The sequence below is a fragment of the Cupressus sempervirens genome, chromosome 5 (assembly GCF_028749045.1).
Source record: "Cupressus sempervirens isolate cs-2001-9-10 chromosome 5, ASM2874904v1, whole genome shotgun sequence".
NCBI lineage: Eukaryota > Viridiplantae > Streptophyta > Pinopsida > Cupressales > Cupressaceae > Cupressus > Cupressus sempervirens.
The window spans coordinates 406,191,889-406,204,485 of NC_143122.1; positions in this window are offsets into that span (position 1 = coordinate 406,191,889).

Here is a 12,597-nt window from a genome sequence, read left to right on the forward strand (position 1 = left end):
TTGCTTTGTAGATACAGTCCTGGTCTTATCCTGATGAGTCTTAATTGGAAATGGTAGAGTCACTCACTTCTTGAGTGACCATTCCATTATTTGAATTATCTGGCTCGGTAGACTTTGGAATCCATTGCTGCTTCATTTGCTTCCGAATATTATCTACTTTGATTTTCTTCTCATCCTCGACTTTCTTTATGTTCATGCAGTTTTTAGATATATGACCAAGTTCTGTACATGTATAACATCTTACAGTGGTATCCCTTTTTCTTAGGTGATGCCTTGCACAGTTTATGCCAGTATGACCATATTCTCCACAATAATGACATCTGCACCAAGTGTTGTAGTCCCAACCAAATATTGCTTTGACAAGTTGTTCAGCTAGATTAAATGATTTGGATTTGCATTGTGATGCCTTATGACCTTGCTTTTGGCATTTGTGACATTTACCTTCAAATTTTGGTTTCTCTTTGCATTCATTGGCTTTGTGTCCATGCTGATTGCAATTGTAGCACTTTCCATTAAATTTGCCTTTTCCATTGCTCCAACATCTGTTAGATGTATGACCTAACTTACCACAGTGGCTGCAAGTAGGTTTTTGATTCTTTTGAGTACTCTGTTTGGAGGATTCTCCTTCTTCCTTGTATCCAAGGCCTGCTTTACCATTTTATTTATGAAAGTTTTCTTCATTTTGCAGATTCAATTGATCCATGTCCTTTTGAGATTTTACCATTCTCTCATTGACTTGTTTTTCAGAGATTAGATCACTTTGTAAGCTTGCATTGATTTTCCTTTCAGTAATTAAGTCATTTCTCAAATTCTCATTCTCAGATCTTAGATTCATAATTTCTTCATTTGCATTAGATAATTGAGTTACAAGATTTTCAAGCTGAGAGGATTGATTATTCCTTACCTCTAATTCTTCAGCTGCCTTGTTCCTTTGCTCCAAGATTTCGCATAGCCTGATGGACTGGATTCCTTGTTCCCTTTTGAGCTTTCTTACTTCTTCCTGCAAAGATCCATTCTTTTCTAAAAGTTCTTTGATTTCTTTGTCAGCTTCATCTGAACTACTTGATGGTGAGAGATCTTCAATCTTTTCTTCAACATACTGATGGTCATTCATTTTCTTTGCAAGGATTGTGAAAGATGCTCTTTTGCTTCATTGAGTTGAGCCATGACCATTTTCAGATCTAGCTTTTCATTCTCAATAGTTTTGTCAAGTTTGAATATCTCCATTGTCTTTGATCTTTGCTCAAGTTGTGAAACTTTTATCTTGAGAATCTTAAAGCTCTGATACCAATTGTTGGAAATATTCAAGATATGACAAGTTACTGAGAGGGGAGGGGTGAATCAGTAACTTCTAAAATTTTAAACAATAAAACTGCATACTGATATATTCACCATTCATCCAAGTAACCTACTGTAAGCATGAAACAAAATCATTTGCAACACTTGAACACACAGATTTGGTGACCCAGAAACCTTCCAAATAGAAAGTAAAACTGGGGTGGGGATGAAACCCACAAAGCTTCGTTACTGCAGTATGAAGTTGGCCGATTAAGGCTTACAATGACCACTTCTGGTGATCTTCCCTATTAGGAGCACAAAGGATTGCTAGATCCACCTTGTTAGAGGATTTATAAACATACAATAAAGTATGCACTTTGTTAGGAGATTTACAAAAGACTGTTAAGTCTACCTTGTTAAAGGATTTACAAAAACTGATTCACCTATTAGAATGAAACAGTGGATCTGGTTACAACTGATTGCTGATAAGATCTTCTATGCTTTGATTCACCTTGATGTGATAGATAAAAATTTTCTGCTCCAAAATTTGACCTTGCTAAATACCTTCACAACTCAGCACACATACTTTCGCACACATGTATTTCTTTCACACTTTCGCAGTTTCATTCATTACAATTTCTATTGCCATTGCAATTGCTTTTCATCTCATTTCTTACTTCCTTACATCTGAATGATACAATACATTACATATATATACAATCCAAATAAACAATACATGCAAGATCGGCCAAAACAACAAGTGCAAATCTCTATACAAAGTCGGCCCAAGGTAAAAACTCGGGTTCACTGAACTGACTCAGTGTCCTTCTGGTACTCGGCATCCACTGCGTTACTCGGCATCGTCATGCACTCAGTAGAAGTGAAGGCACGGTCCATACTAAACACTTCGAGTAGTTCTGAACTTGGTAACCACTGGAGACTCGGTAGAAGAGATGTCACTCGGTGAACACTTCTATCTGAACTGTAGCTCGGTGATCAAAGAAAACACTCGATAGAACCTTGTGACTCGGTGATAGTTAGTTTCCTTGATAACCGTCTGAGCTCGATAATCACGAAGTTCTCAGTTAATACTAAGTACATTTTTACTCGGTCAAAACTGATTCCTTTCTTTACCTCGAACACTCGGTAAACACTGGCTGTTTTGTTCACCTTGATTACTCGGTAAACACTGACTTCTTTGTTCACCTTGATTACTCGGTAAACACTGACTTCTTTGTTCACCTTGATTACTCGGTAAACACTGACTTCTTTGTTCACCTTGATTACTCGGTAAACACTGAGAACTAGGTAAAGCTTGGCTTACAAAGGAATGTCCGGTAAGAGCTCGATAAGCATTTAGAATCCAATAAGTGTTGTAACTAATGACAAAAATGTATCATAATGCCAACAGAACCATCCCCTCCATATCTGAAATAGTGATGTTTGGATCAACTTGTCAACATCTCTTCTAATGGGCACCCCTATATCTAGGGGACCCTCTACAATTATCATGGGGGTTCCTAATGACTTGGCATTTCTCCATAGTTCTAGTCCCAATGAAAGCCTGGGGAAGCCTAAGAATGTTGCAATCCCAAAAAAAAACTTGCAAGGTGCACTAGTGGGTTACTCATATCTAAGAGTCCCACTTGGGGATATACCAAAAGTGTTACATGGGAATAATAGACTGAGGATCCTTCTAATAGACTCTATTGTTGAAAATATCTTACATGGATTTTTTTTGAGTTTGGTTTGAAAGTTTATGTCATTCATAGTGACCATTCATATGGTCACAAGATGGGTTTCAACTAAGTGGAAATGTAAAGGATTGATAAAGGTGGTTGCTATAGAGGGGGCCCTCTTCTTGTTCAAATTTGCAATAGAGGAAGACCCTAAACATGTTTTGGTAGGGACATGGAATTTTGGAAATTATTTTTTCATTTTGGCCAAATGGAAGCTAAGTTTTGACCATAATGTTGATCTTTACATAATGGCCTCAATTTGGATCATAATTATTGATAAACCCTTAGAGTAATAGGTCAAGAAGGTCTTAAAATGGATTGGAGACTCCTTTAGACACTAAAATAAGGTGGATATGATTACCCTTTTCAAATCCAAACTTAGGTTTTCCAAGTTCTTTGTCAATGTTGCTATTAAAAAACCCATCCCCAATAATATTGCTTTAAAATCCAAATGGGACACTTGGACACAAGATCTCATCTATGAGAATGTGTATTTGTACTGCTAGAAGTACATGAAGTATGGTCATGTTATTATAGAGTATAAACGTAGTATTAACAAGGAAAAGCAAGGGAAATGAAAAATCCCCTCAACTGATGAGAGTATTCCTAGGAACTCTGACCTGGGGTACTCCTCTAGAAAGGCCCCAAAACTTCTCGTGTAGGAGATAGAGGATCATGAAAATGGTATAGAGGATTATACATTTAAGAGGATCTAAAAAAATTAGTCTCTACTCCTAAAAGACCTAATTGAACAGAGGATTCCAATGGTCATCTTGAGGATGGGGAGATCCCCTCAGATATGGGCAATGATGTATTGGCCTTTAAATCCCCCAAGGAGGAGACTAGGACATCCAAAGTTGAAGGTGAGGGGCCTTCTTTAGTGGCTCATTTGGATTAGGGAAAGATAAATCCTTCCCCCATTTAGACTAGGTTGGTAAACACAAAGAGCCAAGCTTTTTTATTTTCTTAATGGCTAGGTTACCCCTCCCCAAAGGGTATCCTGATGGTCTCCTTACCTTTCTATGACCAAGCTTATTCAAATTTTTCTCACTCCTATTAGTAATATGGTCAATTAGATGTATTGATGGTTGTCATTTATGGCAACATGTATTCAACATTTCATTTATGCATTTAGAGAGAAAATTTTCTAAGTGTTAGATAGTTTGTAGTAGCACAAAGAGCACATGTGATGTATATAGATAAATCATTGAGACTTAGATCATGCATAGTTGGGGAAAGCCCTATAATAGTGTCATGATGACATGTACCAATTCTTGAGTTTTTATGAATAGTACGATGCAATTTATGATTGAAATACCAGTGTAGGTATTTAACAAAATAGAATAGAGCATAGCAGAGAATTGGACTGTACAAATTGAGGAATTATTTAGTCACCAAAATAATTACTAGGTCATTATGAGATGACTATTTGGATATATTATGTCAAGAGTGTAAGACATGAAGGTCAATTGAGAAAATAATTATGAAGATATGAGGTATAAGTAAAGATCTTATCTTGCAAAGATAAGTGTGTTGTGCAAGATAAAAAAGTGTGTGACACTATGTGATCTATGTGATATTTGTGAAGTTGATGATATGTGAAATAATGTTAGATCAAAGCAAGTGTGAAATATAGTAGACAAAAAGTATTGTATGTATATCTAGTCTTGTGAAGAACTGAATTCTATGAATTAAATGTTAGGGTAGTGGGATCTCCTTGCATACATTATATTTGATCCACCAGCTCCTAATAGGTTTGAGGCTTCTAATAAGGACTAGTCTCCTAATAGGGACTCAAGACACTATATGTACTTCATAGACTCCTAACAGGGTCAATATCCTTAATAGGATCATATTGCTTAGTGAATCATCTAGTGGGTATCATCCCCACTAGGGCTTTGCCTTGGCTAGGGTTTCCCTAGTTAAAAAAAAATGGTGTTATGAGTTTTCTATGTGCACAATTTTTTCTTTTTTTGCATTGTTGATTTACTTTCATATGAAAGTTATAAAATAATTAATAATATTCAGTTGTGGATAAAAGTTCATCAAATATTGATTCACCCCCCCCCCCCCCCCCCCTCCCCCCCCAAGTATCACCTATTTCTAACAATTAGTATCAGAGAATAGTTACTCAAAATGAGTTTAATATCTTGATTAAAACCCCTTAAAGATATGGAATAGTTGAAGACAAACCTTGAGGAAGTTCTTAAGTAGATTGACCTTCTTACTAAAGAAAGAGATAACTTAAAAAATAGATATGAACATAAAAAACTCTACATTGGTAAACTAAAAGAAAATATTGATTATCTAAAATCTAGGAAGGAATCAATTACATAGACTCGTAACAATGATGAAGTGGGAGATTTTCAAAAAGAAAATGAGATTTTGAAACATGAATTGAAAATCGTTGAACTTAAGTTGAGTCTTAAGAAAAATAGAGGTAAGAATGAACTTGAATTGAAAACTAAGAATGCAAATCTTAGATCCCAGTTAAGTCAAGTTACATATGAACTAGATACTATCAAGATTGAGCATGTAGAATTAGAAAAGTACAATATCATTGTGAAAGGAGAATTGACACAAGCTAAGCAACATTAAGAGAAATTTTATTCCAATAGTGAAAAGATAAATCAATAGATATTTCACTAGAGACCTTCTTATGACAACATAGGACTTGGATATTTGATTAGAGAGAAATCAGCCAAGAAAGTTGAAATTAGAAGAGAACTAGATCCAATAATTGAATCCCCTAAGGAATCTGATATAAGTAAGTTAGAATCAAGCACACCTACTAAATTATCAAAGGAAGTTGTGTTGATTGATTTTTCAACTAAACTTGATGAACTTGAGAAAATAGAGCAAGTTGATAATCTTAAGCAAGATGAATCACCCAAAGAAGTAAGATGTGAGTTAAGAGGCAGATGCTTTGTATGTAATGAAGTTGGACACATGAAAAGAGATTGCATAGGCAAGTCTTTTAAACCCATTACAAATTTCTATTGTTATAATTGTCATGGTTATGGACATAAGGAAGCAAAATGTAAGAAACCTAAATTTGATGGTGATAATGCAAATAGTAGAATATTTAGGAATACTAACCCTATAGGTAATGAAATAGGAAGATCAAATAATAGATACAATGATGGAGATAAATCTAATATAGAGAAGAACTAGTTCATGCGTTACAAGTGTAACATACCTAGACACATTGCAAGGAATTACAGAGCACTTAAAAATTAGAATAGAACTAATCAAAGAAGAAATACACCTGTATGTAAGTTATGTAATAACTTTAGACACACAACAAGATATTGTAGAATGGACAAAAGGAACTTTAATAGGAAACCTAATAATAGAAGGAACAAACATAGGAATGATAGAAGGAAGAAATTAAGGTACACGTTGATGAATTTAAAGAAGCATTTGTGATAGGTAAAGATTTAGAAATCTCTTATACAGTTTTGGAGGAATAGTATTTCAATGCACCTGATAAGATATTCAAGTCACATTTTGTTTATGACTCATCCTACCTAAACTAAGAAATTTTAGTAGAGGTAGTGCATCAGTTGACTAGAAGTGATGTTAGAGAGAGAGTTGCAAGATGCATAGTTAACAAAAGGTTAAGGACATAGAGAGAAGGCTATGGTCAAATGTATAAGTCTTGATATGATCACATTGAGCATGAATTGAGAAATCAAGCTTACTAGTAAGCAGAGATAGTATTATAATCTATGGTAGATACACATTTAATGTACAATGTGATTTGAAATGATTTAAGGATCACAAGCAAGATTGTATGTTCCATTTGTCCAGTGTCTTGAGAAAATTGAAGAGTGATTTGATAACTAATTGAAGTGTGAAGTGAAGATTATGGAGTGGAAAGTTATAGAAGCCCCAAATCATGATTTTTAAGATATTTTATGAAGTTTGAATCTAGTTATTCAGTATTTGTAGTTACAATTAAATGGCTAGTTAGAATGTGTATGATGTGAGTGATAGACCACATTATGTTTTCAAGAAGCACCTGTTTGTGTCACTTTTGGATGACCTATTGGATGCATTTCCATAAGTTCTTGAAAATGTGTTACATGTTGAGGATATCAAAAGTTATATTCATTGTAAGATAGATAGTATCAATGATGATGGTATTCATTAGGGTTTAGGTAAAATGTGTAACAATGATCTAGCCTTGAAGTCTGAGTATGTGCACATAGATGGATTAAATCTAGTGAAATATATGTTTTGTATGGAATTCAACAATCACAACTAGACCCAAATTATTCTAAGTAGGGTACATGATGATATGTTGTAGTTAGGTGATGCATAGATTGTCATTGACAATAACCTAATTTACAAGGTCAAAATATTAAGTAAAGAAGGTTGAAATCCTATTAATGAGAAGAATGTTAGGAAGATCATTGAGATGAACTTGAATGCTAGGTTTGATAGAAGGAACATAAAGGTAGACTCCATTCAAGACAAAGGAGTAAAATTACTTAGAAAAATATTAGGATACAAGTTCAACCATGGATCAAGGGTTAACTCTTTACCAACTAGCTAATGTAGTGGCAATACAAGGTAGAAAATTTAATTATTGTGAGATTATTAGATTACAACTATTGGAGAACATTGCAAAGTTGAGGAAAAAAAAGAGTGCAATTTTCTCATTTGAGTCTGTACTGACTCATCTATTCTTTTATGCTACAAAGAATTTTCTTGTAATGACAAGTTGGGATAGTAGCAAGTGTACAATGAAGATGATCACTCAATGCTATAGATCAAAGTTATAGAAAGTCAGAGATAATGACATTGATAGGATGATGAAGAAATTTCAGACTGAGATCAAATAGAGGTATAGGATACATCCCTCCATGGTAGAGAGATTAAAGGATGAATTATGCTTCATGGTGGAAACTGATAACACCTGTATGGAAGTTTTGGTACCTAGGGTTAAGTTTATTGGGCATATGGGATATGAGATGAGCATAGAGCTCATAGAAGGGTATGTGCAGATCATACTCAAGGCAAAGAAGGACATAGAGTGCCCTAGATGGGGAACTTATGAGGAGAAAATGAGAGTATTTCATGCTAAACTACACACAAAGGGAGCAAGAAGAAATTTGAGAAATTCTTTGATTCTATCCTTCAGGAATTGGAAATGATAAGAGAAGAGTTCAATGAGGTAAAAGGCATTGAGATGGAGATGAAAGAATGTGCACAAACTAAAGTAATTGTAGTAACTTCTATTGCTATAGTAGGACCTTTAGAAGGTATGACAGTAGCACAGCCTGTGTGCAAGCCCCTATTTTACCTTATGCAGTAGTTACACAAGTGCAACCTATAAGGACAAGGAGTGAGTAGCCAAGAAAGAAGCTAGAAGTGGAAGCACCTACTGGACAAAGAAAATATGAGAGATTGGTCAAGGTAAAGAAAGAACCTACACCTTCACTAAAGAAAAGGGTCAAGCAAACCAATAGTGGAATAGGAAAGAGGAAAAAAATAATGCAAGTATGTGATTCAAGGAGTATTGAGGATGAAGCCAGATATAGACCAGTAGTGCAAGATGTATAGGAAGGGAGAACTATAGCTAGAAAAAAAAAATGGAAACCGAAGGTCAAAAACTTGAACATGCAAATTATTATCGATGATAATTTTGTACACTTGAATAAATATTATACCTTATACAATAATATGGATAGAAGGCAGTTAGAGAATGCATGTGTAAGAAATATGATTTTGAGGTATAAGAAGTTTGATAACATTCAGAATCAGATACCAAAAGATCTATATAGTAGGCTTGTAGATATGTAAAGCAGAGTATATGAAGAAGATTTGAATATGAGGATCTCTATGATTAATAAAATGTTTGAGGTTGACTCTAAGGAGGACTGAGAAATTTTTTTGAAGGGTATTGATCCCTTGTTGAGGAACAAAAGAAGATAAATTATTCTAATGGGAGGCAATCATGAGGATGAAAGGAAAGAGACAAAGGAAGAAATTATAGATTACATGACCACTATATGAAAAGGTGAGTGCATAATCAAAACCTAATAGCCTTGTGTATGTGCAAGAAAGTACACCTTCTAGAATTGAGAAAGAAGTAGAGGAGACTTAGCAGGCACCTTCACCAATGCATATTGTTATGGGTACTTAATCCATGCAAGTGGATAGTGCACACATAAATATAGATGCAAAAGAAAATATGTTTGCAGCTTATGGCTAAACTATTATTCTTAATATTATAGCTTACTCTAGTTTAGATGGTGATGGAGAAGAAGAGAAGAAGAAGAAAGAAGAAAATAATAAGAAAGAAAGAAAAAGGCTAGTGGAGGAAAATAGAATACAAGAAGAAAAGGGAAAGGAAGGGGAAGAAAAGAAAAATAAAGTAGAAGTAGAAAAGGAAAAGAAAGAGGAAGAAAAAAAGAGAATTAAAGAAGAAAGAAAGAAAGTTGAAGATGATGCAAGGATAGAAGTAGACAAACTCGGACAAGAGAAGAAAAGAGTTAAGGAAGAGAAGATGAAAGTAGAATAGAAAGTAGTTACTCTTTTAGTCACTCCAGTAGTAGCAGTAGTAGTATAAGTAGTATCAATGTCATCAGATGAAAGATCATCAAGGATTGATGAGCTTAGTAAGCAAGTTGTTTGAGAAAAAAAAATTAGTAAATTCTTTGGAGAATTCATTAGCTAAAGTCTTGGATAGAATGTAGAAGACAATTATCACAATCATCGAAAATTAAGACTTGTAGTCAAAGGCCAATGATATAGTGAAGATCTTTGATGAATATTTCACAAATCTAGTAGAAGTAGCTTCAACAGAAGCTCAGGAAAAGCATGATGCATTACTATTTGATACAATATGCACCAATGTGAGAAATGATCTAAAAGCACTTGATGGGAGCACCAAGGAACTAAGAAAGTACAATAAAAAAGGGAAGAGATTGTATGGATAATGTGCACTATCATACAAATACCTGACTAATTTTGAGAACCAATTTGGGGGAAAGTTGAGTGAACTTGAAACACTCACTCCTAAATTACAACTTCCAGAAAGTAGTATTGAGGACTACAAAGTAGAAGTTGAGAAGATACATGATGATATCAAAACTTTGGAATCCGATAAGGAGAAGGAAGCTAAGATATTCTCTAGTCTAAGAGAAATTATGTTAGCAAAGATTAGTATTTTGTAGAGGCAATTAGAAGAATGTCTTGAAGCCAAGAATTCCTATGACAAATTTTCCTATATCAACTTGAGTGTATTTAGAGTGGCATCTTATGCACTATGTACACATATAGTGAAGGAGAAATGGAAGAAAGAAATGGGAAGACTAAAACTTGTTTATGCAAATTGCTTTTCCAAGATATGAATCTGATTAGTAGTCGACCACCCAATTTTTGTTGATACAATTTTGTTTTTGACACTCTTGCCATTGATGTCAAAATGGGAGTAGTATGTAGTAGAAGGAAAATTGTAAATTTGTATACTGTACATGTAAGGGAGAGTAAACTTATGTACTTATGTATCAATATAAAGGAGTGATAAGGAATGTAATGATCCATCAAAACATGAATAAAATTGTTATGTTTTGAAGGTAGTTTTTTGTAGTTACTTTTATTTGTTTTTTACTATATTTGACATCATTTTGGGATATAGTCAATTTTCACAAATGTTTCCATCAATGCCAAAGGGGGATATTTTTGGCAATATAGTCAGTTATATGTATTCATGGTTGTCATTCATGGAAACATGTCTTTGGCATTTCATTTTGTATTTAGAGATAGAAAATTGTTTAAGTGTTAGACAATTTGTAGCAACACAAAGAACATATGTGATGTGTATGAATGACTCATTGAGAGTTAGATCATGTGCAGTTGATGAAAGATCTATGACAATTTCATGATGATGTGTACTAGTGTGCAAGTTTTTTTGGATAGTACATGTGAGTTATGATTGAAATACTAGTATGGGTATTTAATAGAGCATAACAAAGCATAGCAGAGAATTGGACTATATGACTTAAGAAATTATTTTGGTGACAAAATGATTACTAAGTCATGATGAACCGACTATGTGGATATATTATGTCAATCATGTAAGACATGAAGGTTGACTAAGAAAATAATTATGAATATGTGATGTACAAGAAAAGATCTTATCTTGCAAAGATAAGTGTGTTGTACAAAATAAATAAGTGTGTGACACGATATGATCTATGTGATATTTGTGAAGTTGATGATATGTGAACTAATTTTTGATTAGAGAAAGTATGAAATATAATAGACAAAAAGTATCATATGTATATCTATTCTTGTGAAGAATTGAATTGTATAAATTGCATGTTAAGGCAATGAAATCTTCTTGCATACATTGCATTTGATCCACCAACTCCTAATAGGGTTGAGGCTTCTAAAAAGGCCTAGTCTCCTAATAGGGATTCGAGACACTATATGTACTTCATAGACTCCTAACAGGGTCAATATCCTTAACATGATCCTATTGTTTGGTGAATCATTTTATGGGAATCATCCCCACCAAGGTTTTCCCTTGGGCAAGGTTTCCATAGTTAATAAATAATGGTATAATGAGTTCTCTATTTCCATGGTTATATTTATTGTTCAGCATTGTTGGTTTTCTTTCATGTTAAAGTTATAAAATAATTAACAATATTCAGTTTTAGGAAAAAAATTTTAGAATACTGATTCACACCCCCCCTCCTCTCGGTATTATCTATTTATAACACCTCCTCTCCTAGTGGGGATGAGAGGGGATAAAAAGAACCTAAAATAAAAACTTGTGGACCATTGAGGGCTAATGTGGGCTCTGAGATAAGAACTAGTAGACCAATGTCAAGGATGACAAGAATGAAGGTGACTTCCCAAGAGATAGCTCATGTGAAGCAACGAACCTTGGAGGACATCCAAAAAAGTAAAAAAAAAAATTCATCAACTAGAATATGAATGGTCTCAATAGTCCACGTTAATAATTTTCTTTGAAGAAAATAGTTTTTAACCACAAGGTTAATATTGGTATCATACAAGAAGTTAATATGAATAAGTAGAGTTTTGACACGATGATAAGATATATATGTAAAGGTGGTAAGTATGCTTATAGTGAAGAGGAAAGTGCCTTGGGTGGGATTATGACTATGTGGAATCTTGGAGAGATTAATGACAAGGAGATCCTATTACATCCTTATTTTTTGGCAGTAGTCTTTTACGATAAGTTAATTAAATGTGTTTTGTTTAATTTTTATGCTTATAATACTCAAGGGGCAATAATACAAATATGGTAGGAGGCCTCTTTGTTTATGTCTGGCTATAGTGGATCCAAAATTATATGTATGGGGGATTTTAATACCACTATATATCCTTCAGAGAATCTAAGAGGGTAGGATGATTTCTCTAAAAGTATGAATGATTTGGATAAGTTCCTCGAGAGGAATGATATAATTAATATATATCTTCAAGGGGTTCCCTTTACATGGTCAAATAATTAGTTGAGCCAAAACCTAATTTAAGCTAGGTTGGATAGAGTGCTACTCTCAGTAGACTAGAACATCCTCCCCTAAACTTCCCTTTAGGC